The sequence below is a fragment of the Lactuca virosa genome, chromosome 1, assembly GCF_052849685.1.
Source record: "Lactuca virosa cultivar CGN04683 chromosome 1, Lactuca_virosa_CGN04683_v6, whole genome shotgun sequence".
Lineage (NCBI taxonomy): Eukaryota > Viridiplantae > Streptophyta > Magnoliopsida > Asterales > Asteraceae > Lactuca > Lactuca virosa.
In genome coordinates this window covers 167777078-167786234 of record NC_136426.1, presented here as the reverse complement: position 1 = coordinate 167786234, position 9157 = coordinate 167777078, and positions in this window count along the sequence as shown.

Below are 9157 nucleotides of genomic sequence, written 5' to 3'. Positions count from 1 at the left end.
ACTTGGTGATAAAATCCATCGAAATCTGCTAGCATTTCCACATGGAAACCTCCAAAGGTTGGAGCTTGCCATGCAGCCTTTTAATGCGTAGCCTTGACTGTAACATCCGGAATTCCAGGTATTATATTTTATCATTTATTTTTGAGAAAAGAGAGGGACTCGACGAGTCGAGTCGTAGACTCGTCGAGTAGGACCGCGAATGCTGACTGGATTTAATGAATGGACTCGGCGAGTCAATGCGTGGACTCGGCGAGTCCTCGCTGTTAAATGAAACCCTAAATCTCAGGGCCTGAGCCCTATTTAAAGACCTTTATGGCCTCCATTTTCGGCTACCTGTCCAGAGAGATTACCCCTTGAGAGCTTGAGCGAGTTGAGAGAGAGATAAAGCCATATTGATCGATTTTGGTGTAACTTAGCAAATGAGAAGTTGTTTCCAGCAAGAGGAGGTCAAGGGAGCTGTGGATCCAGGGTTTTCAAGTTCAGATCTACGCTGTTGAGGTATTTAATCGAACTCCTTTTCTGTTTTGGGTTAAGATCTATGATCTAGGGCTTCCTTTGCACCATTTTGAGTTAGATTGTGAAGCATAGGGGGTCCCTTTGAGTATAGATGATAGATCTGGACCTTGAGAGGTCCAAAAGGTCCCAAGCTTCCAGCTTTATGAGGTTTCATGTGAGCCTTTAGAGTAAAATCACATTTAAAAGGTTATTCCTCCATTTTTGGTCTTATAAGCATTGCATGAACGTAAAGTTTGAACCTTTACGTGACTTTCGAGTGTTAGAAGGATGGATCTACTGTTTGGTGAAGCAGATCTGACCTCAAGAGATCTTTTGAGAGTTTTCATGGGAGGAACTCGCCGAGCCCATAAGAGACTCGACGAGTCGAGTCGGGTTGCCCCGCGACTCGTCACCAGTGGCGACCCGTGGAGTATAGGGTTGACTCAGCGAGTCAAGTGAGGACAGGGGCGAGGAGGACAGGCATGTACTCGTCGAGTCACTCTAGTGCACTCGGCGAGTCCGGTCAATGTTGACCGTTGACTTTTGTTGACTTTTAGGGTTAGTCAGTGTTTGGACTTATGAGCCATTAGAGGGGCAGAATGGTCTTTTACCCTTCTTAGAGAAATTATAGAGAGGGGTTGGCCTAGCCTTTAGAAGTTGTATTAATTAGAGTAATTATTTATGTGATTAGGCGAAGGCTAGTGCAGTATTTCAGAGTTCGAGGTCTAGCGAGTTACCCGAGGTGAGTCTTCTCACTATACATTACCTAGAGTGGTATTTATGTGTAGACCAGAGGGTCTTGTATGCTATGTGTATATATGAGATTATGTGCATTGTGTTATATGTATGCTATGTGTTGAACAGACAGGGCCGGAGGGCCCAACGATATAGACCGGGTCGGAGGACCCAACGATATAGACCGGACCGAAGGGTCCAACGACATAGACTGGACCGAAGGGTCCGACGAGCTATGACCGGACCAGAGGGTCCAACGAGCTACGAGACTGGAGGGTCCCGCTGAGACACATCGACCGGAGGGTCGTATTATAGCCTCGAGTGGCGTATGTGTTGTATGTGGTATTTTGGGGAACTCACTAAGCATTTATGCTTACAGTTGTTGTGTTATGTATTTCAGGTACTAGCGAGCATTGCGGGAAGGCGCCGGCATGATCCGTACACACTGAGAGGATTTATGTATTTGAGGATCTTGGGATTTGTTTATTGTGAAACATGTGATACTTTGGGTTACTATGATATTTTATGAATGAAAGTATGTTTTTAAAATGAAAAATTGTTATGAAAATTTACATTGTAACATTGACCATCCTGCAGGTCATGCATCTCTCAACATACTAGGTTATCTCCCTTTTCATACACGACCACCAATAGCTCAATCTTAAATCCTGATGTATCGTGGTGGCCCCGGATGAATAGAAAAACGAGACTTATGAGCCTCCTCCAGCAAAATGTGCCTGATCCCACTAGAAATTGGAACCCAGACCCGACCACACCAGGTCAATAACCCACAACTGTCCATGGCAAATCTATTAATCTCACCTCTGATCCTCTCTTTCTTCCAGTTCTCTTTCGAAAATCCCTCGGCCCGAGCCTCCTTGATCAATCCCACAAGTGGAGAATCAACTGATATCCTCATACATGTCACCCTATCTGAAGACCTCTCCTACTTATCGCGCAAAGAATCTGCTACCACGTTTGCTTTACCCGGATGATGAAGGATCTCCCAGTCATAATCCTTGACTACATCCATCCACCTGCGCTACCTCATGTTAAGGTTTGGCTGATCTATAACATGCCTCAAACTCTTGTGATCCTTGTAGACAGTAAAACGGACCCCATATAGATAGTGCCTCCAAATCTTGAGGGAGAACACCACTGCCCCCAACTCCAGATCATGCATGGGATATAGCGACTCATGCAGATTCACCTTCCGCGACGCATAAGCAATCAGCCATCCCCTCTGCATGAGGACTTCCCCCAAATCGGTGATGGATGCATCACACAATACCATAAAATACTCAACTCCCTCCGGGAGGGTGAATACCAGGGCCTCACATAACCTATTCCGAAGAGTCTCGAATGCTGACTGCTGCTTTGGGCCCCATCGAAAATCCACCCCCTTCCTCGTTAGAGAGTGAGGGGTACCGCAATCTTGTAGAAATCCTGAATGAATCTCTGATAATACCCCACTAAAACCAAGAAACTCCTGATATCGGAGGGAGATTTTAGAATCCCCCACTGCATCACAGCCTAGATCTTGGCCGGATTGACAAAAATCCCATCTTTGTTAACGAGGTGCCCAAGGAATTGGAACTCTCGTAACCAAAACTCGCACTTCGAAAACTTAGCATAAATTCATTCTCTCCTCAAAACCCCCAGAAGCTCGCGAAGATGCTCCCCATGCTGCTCTCTGGTCTTGGAATACACCAAGATATCATCAATAAATGCAATGACGGATCGATCGAGCATCAGACTAGATACCCGATTCATCAAATCCATAACACAACAGGTGCATTGGTGATCCCAAATGGCATCACCACGAACTCGTAATGGCCATAACGATTCCATAATTCATTCTTCTCCACGTCCTCCTCTTTTACTCTAACCTGATGATACCCAGACCTCAGATCTATCTTGGAGAACCAAGATGCACCCTGCAACTGATCAAAGAGGTCGTCAATCCGCAGAAGGGAATAACAGTTCTTCACCGTTAACTTGTTCAACTCCCGGTAATCAATGCACATCCGGTGTGAACCATCCTCCCTTCTTGACGAACAGTTTCGCCGCTCCCCATGGAGAACTGCTCAAACTGATGAACTACTTGCCTAGCAGCTCCTACAACTGAGATGATAACTCCTTCATCTCGGGCGGTGCTAAGCAGTACAACGCCTTGGAAATAGGGGCCTCACCTGGCACAAGGTCAATCCTGAACTCGACCTGCCTCTCGGGAGGCACACCGGGTAACTTGAAACACCCCAAAAATACAGTCCTAAAATTTTGTTTTAAATCATTATAAAATCATAGTAATCCAATCATCACATAAAAACATAAGTGGTAATATCTCAAAACATCATGTCAAAACACTGTATCCAAATCATATATCAACACATCAGAGTAAATCCTCCCAGGCTAAAACGATGTGGTGTGTGCCATGCAGTCATCCCGAGCTCTTCCCCTTACTAACGGAAGTACCTGAAACCAAAAATGAAAACTGTAAGCACGAAGCTTAGTGAGTCTCCACAAACTACCATATACCATACACATAATCACATAATCGCATATAACATACATTGGGCCCCGCCCGGCTACATCGGGCACTGCCCGACATCGGGCCCCGGCCATCATCAGACCGCATCTGGCATCGGGCCCTGCCCGACATCGAGAAAAGCTCGGCATACATATGAGCATAACTATTAATACACATAACATCAGCATAACCACTTAAATACAGACATATACACATTCCTCAGGCCCTGCCCGACATCGGACCGAAATCCGGAAACATACAAACATTCTTGGAAACCGCCTGGCATCGGACCGTAGTCCGGAACATAAAAATACATATACATGCGAGAATCACAAAGACATCAAGAATACTAACATTCTTCGGGTACCGTCCTTGCATCGGATAGAAATCCGAAAAACATATAAACCTAGATCGGGCCCCGCCCGACATCAGACCTTAATCCGGAAAATACTATCATACATAAACGGGCTGGCCTTGGTGCCTTCGACCCGTTCCAACTGGAGGAAAACTCATCTCGCAAGGCTGACTATGAAATTGTTGGATTAGGTGTCTAAGCCCATAAGTATAATTGGTATGTACTTGAATTGATGGCAGCACAGTCCTTTTGGGTTGCCCTCAAACCTAGCAACTGGACAAGGAAATTATGAAAGGAGAGATATTAATCTATAAGATTAATAAATTAATATAAATGATTTATTAATATGTTAAAAGATTAATATATTAATTAGAAATCATTATGTTTAATTAATAGTTAGCCAGAAATTAATCAGAATTTCGTCCAAGGGGCTTTGGATAAGGCCTTTGGATTAGCTTATGCCCCAAGCAAAGGAGTATTAGGGTTTTCCCTAAACCCTAGATCCCTCAGCTATATAAGGAGCCTCCCAGCTCCTAAATTCGGCCACTCCTACCTTGGAAGAAACCCTAGGCCAAATTTTGCATACCCTAGCCTCTCTCTCCTTATAAGTTTCCTTCTTGCTAGCTCTTAGGTGTGATTCCATTAGAGGCATTACATTTGTGGTGCTAAGCTTCCAAGAAGATCAAGATCAAGATCAAGAGGATTGTCAATTGTTTGCTATAACAATTGAAAGGTATGTAACTCTTAAACCCTAGTTAGTTATTTTCGAAAATAGCCTCTCTCCTCTCGGGTTCTTGTTTGCAATTCAAAGTTATATGTTCAATAGTTAAAACATAGATCCAAAGTAGGTTGCATGTGAACTTAGGAATTGTTTTTCTAGTTTATTTGTTTTACCTAAAACCCATCAGTGGTATCAGAGCCATTGTTTGTTTTAAATTGAATTGCTATAATAGTTGAATTGCAAATTAGGATTTATAGCCATTAAACCCTAAAGGCCAAATTTTTCGATTTTAGGGTTTTGGTTCAAAGGGTTTTCGAAAAACCCTAGCCTCCATGAACCCTAATCGAAATTAGGGTTAGGGTTTTGGAAACCCTTGCCTCCTTCCTTAAAATTTCGAAATTTGCTAGTCCCTTTTAGGGTTTCTTTGGTTTGGATAATAGTTGCCTTATTGGATAATTGAGAAAAATAAGGAAATTATCCTATCCCCATATTTTCGAAATCTAGAAGGGATATGGATTAGGATTAAATTAATTGTTTAATTTAATTAGATAATCCTTACAAGATTTAATAAATTAGTTAAAAGTTAATTAATAGATAAATATTAAATCTAGTTATTTGGTTTATTTTAAATTTAAAATTAATGTCTTAATTTTCAAAATTTATATATAAACCCTAAAGTTTTAAAAAGTTTAAAACACACCTTATATATATATATATATATATATATATATATATATATATATATATATATATATATATATATTATAATTAAAAGTTAAATAGTATATGTATAAGAATATGGTCAGTCAAATCGCTAGTATGCCTCATTCACGAAGCTAGTCTATAAGGGGGGTATAAGTAAACTGCCTATAAAATGGTAGTTGAATGGGTGTCCACTCTCACCCACCGCTTCCTTGATTAGTGGAGGGTCGTTAGCAGAACGGGTTTGATAGGACAACTGCATCTCATTAAAAGTATACTGTTATTAAAGAAAGTACTAGAACATTATTTTACAAAATCCCAACTCTAGTTACTTTAGGAAAAATGTGAAAAGTATGCTAATCCATGAAATTGCACATTATGCTTTATTGGTCGTTAGTGGAGCGTGTGTGGTTAACCAGCACACTAAAAGGCACTAATAAAGAGTAGTAATGGGTATCTCATAATTGTCATTTTGATGGAGCGTGTGTGGTTTACCAGCACATCAATAGTTAATGATAAAGACAATGAGGTTACCAAACACATTTGCATGGTTATTCACATCTTGTTTGTGATCCTCGGCATCCCAGTCACAAATAGAAGAGCATAATCTGAGATTAAAACATGCCATTGAATAGTTTCAATGTATCTCAAAAGAATTAGGAATTTCACTTTGTTTATTTCGTCTAATGGTGGAATTGGTGAATCGTCATTCACCTACCTTTATGAAATTTACACTTGGATCTCGGCATCCCATTTCTAAGTTGTGAATCTTCATAGTTGGATCCTAACCTTAATATTATATCTTTGGGTTATTATATTGAGGTATCTTGAAATCTAACTAAAACTTTCTTTCCTTTCAGATGTCTACTCCTGGAAACACTTGTGCTTCATCATCCTCCAACCACAACTTCTCTTTGCTCAACATTTGCTCAAAAGTCGTTATGGATGGCTCTAACTATAACGATTGGATGCGTAACATCAAGATGGCGCTTCGATTTGAGGACAAATAATATGTCCTTGAAAAGGAGCTCAAAGAGCTTGATGAGTCTAAAGCTACTCCTGAAGAATATGCTGCCTACAAGAAACATTATGATAATGCTACCAAAATGGCATGCATCATGGTCGCAACCATGTCCCCAGAACTGCAGAGGTACTATGAGGACTACTGGCCCTTTGAGATGAACAAGGACCTTATGGAAAAGTACCATAAGCGAGCTCGTCAAGAAAAGTTTGAAGTAGTCAAGTCACTCATGGCTTGCAAGATGAAAGAAGGGGAGTCGGTTGTGTCTCATGTGCAAAGAATGCAACGCTACATAGAGCGTTTGGTCAAGCTCAACATTCACTTTGATGAGGAATTGGCCATTGACATGGTCTTGAACACATTACCTGATTGTTATGGTCAGTTTATTCTAACTTACCATTTGAACAACACTGAGCAGACACTGGCCCAATTGCACAACTTGTTGTAGACAGCTGAAGCAGGGATGAAGGGTAAAAGTAGAGCCTCCACTCCTGCAAGTGCCCCTGTCTTGGCTATTGGACAGGGAAAGGGGAAAAAGAGGAAAGGTCCTCCTAAGCAAAACTGGAAGAACAAGGCTCAAGCTGGGTCATCTAGTAATGGCCCAAAGGCTAAGCCCAATGCTACCATTCCCTATGTTTCTGATCCAAAAGATGCAGATTGATTTTATTGTAATGACAAAGGGCACTGGAAGAGAAGCTGCCCAAAATATCTGCATGATATCAAAGATGGCAAAGTGAAGCCATCTTCAGCAGGTATTTACACTATTTCTTCTAATAACTCATTATCTTCTCGTTCATGGGTCCTTGATATAGGATGTGGTTTTCACATCTGTTCTGATTTACAGGGGCTAAAAGAAAGTGAGGAGATAGAGTGAGGAAGGATAAACTTGATCATGGGAAACAAGAAGTCTTCACCAGTGACCAAGATCGCAGTTTATCAACTTTTGCTTAGTAATGATGTTAGATTAGATTTATTAAATTGTTGCTATTCGTCTGATATGACGAGAAACATTATTTCATTTCATGCATTGTTCAGATAAGGTTTTAAATATTGTTTTAATGATTTGAATGGTTCAATTTCTGTTTATAAGAATGGTGTTTTTTTTGTTTGAAGCTTTGCCTTGTGATGGTGTGTATGAAACAGTGACTTGTGTTGATAGCTTAGGAAATAGTGTATTTAATATTGACTTGTCTAATATTGTAGACAAGGCATGCTTGTGGGATTGTCGTCTTGGACACATTAACAAGAAATGCATAGCCCAACTCCAAAAGGATGGAGTGTTGGAATCATTTGACCTAAAATCAGATGATATGTGTGAATCTTGTCTTTTGGGAAAGATGACAAAATCACCATTCACAGGGTCTTGTGAAAGAGGTGAAGACCTGTTGGATCTCATACATACAGATGTGTGTGGGCCCTTCAGATCAACTACAAGGGATGTTAATCGATTCTATGTGACTTTCACTGATGATTATAGCAGATATGGCTATATCTACTTAATCAAACATAAGTCAGAAACCTTTGAAAAGTTCAAAGAGTTTAAGCATGAGGTCGAAAATCAATTGGGCAGGAAGATAAAGGTACTTAGATCCGATAGAGGCGGGGAGTATCTTAGTATCGAGTTCAACGGCTATCTGAAAGAATGTGGAATAGTCTCGCAATTAACTCCTCCTAGGACACCACAGTTAAATGGTGTAGCTGAGAGGCATAATCGAACCTTGTTAGACATCGTTCGTTCTATGTTGAGTCGTGCTTCGCTTCCTATTCACTTCTGGGGGTATGCCTTAGAGACAGCCGCCCACATCCTCAATCTTGTCCCTACAAAGAAGGTTTCCAAAACAACTCACGAAATGTGGACGGGGAAAGTTCCCTCGTTAGCACATATTAAAGTATGGGGTTGTGAAGCTTTCGTAAGACGGGAGACTCACGACAAGATAGAAGCTAGAAGTAAGAAATGTGTTTTCATTGGTTACCCAAAGCAGTCTTTTGGATATTTGTTCTACAGACCTAGTGAAAACGTGGTCTTTGTAGCACGAAGAGGTGTCTTTCTAGAAAGAGAGCACATATTCAAAGAAGACAGTGGGAGCACCTGTTGGGTTATGAGCATTCTAACACTCCTATGGTGTACATGCTACCCTAAATACCTTGGATCTATGTTTTCTCCAATATACATGTAAATGCTAATATTCCAAGGTATTACCCTATCTCGCATACAATCATAGATACTTGGGTAATAATATAGATAGAATACATACCTTTTGTAGTGTAGGTGGACTCCATGGGGCTTGAGTCCGTAGTGCCTCAAATGTGACACCATAAATGGCTCACACAACATCAAATGCTCTTGGAATAACTTAGAGAGAAATCCACACTTCAAGAAATCGGCTAGCCCTTCTTTTACACACACTAGTGTCCGATTTTGGTGAATAATATGATGCTTATATAGTATGTTACAATTAGGGGTACACCATGTAAACCCTAATTGTCATGACCTTTCATTTCGATGACCCATGGGTTAAGTAACCCCCATGGAGTATCCATGGAGCATCCTATGGGTTTAACCCAACTTGATTATCCATGGAGCTTTGGCCCACTATA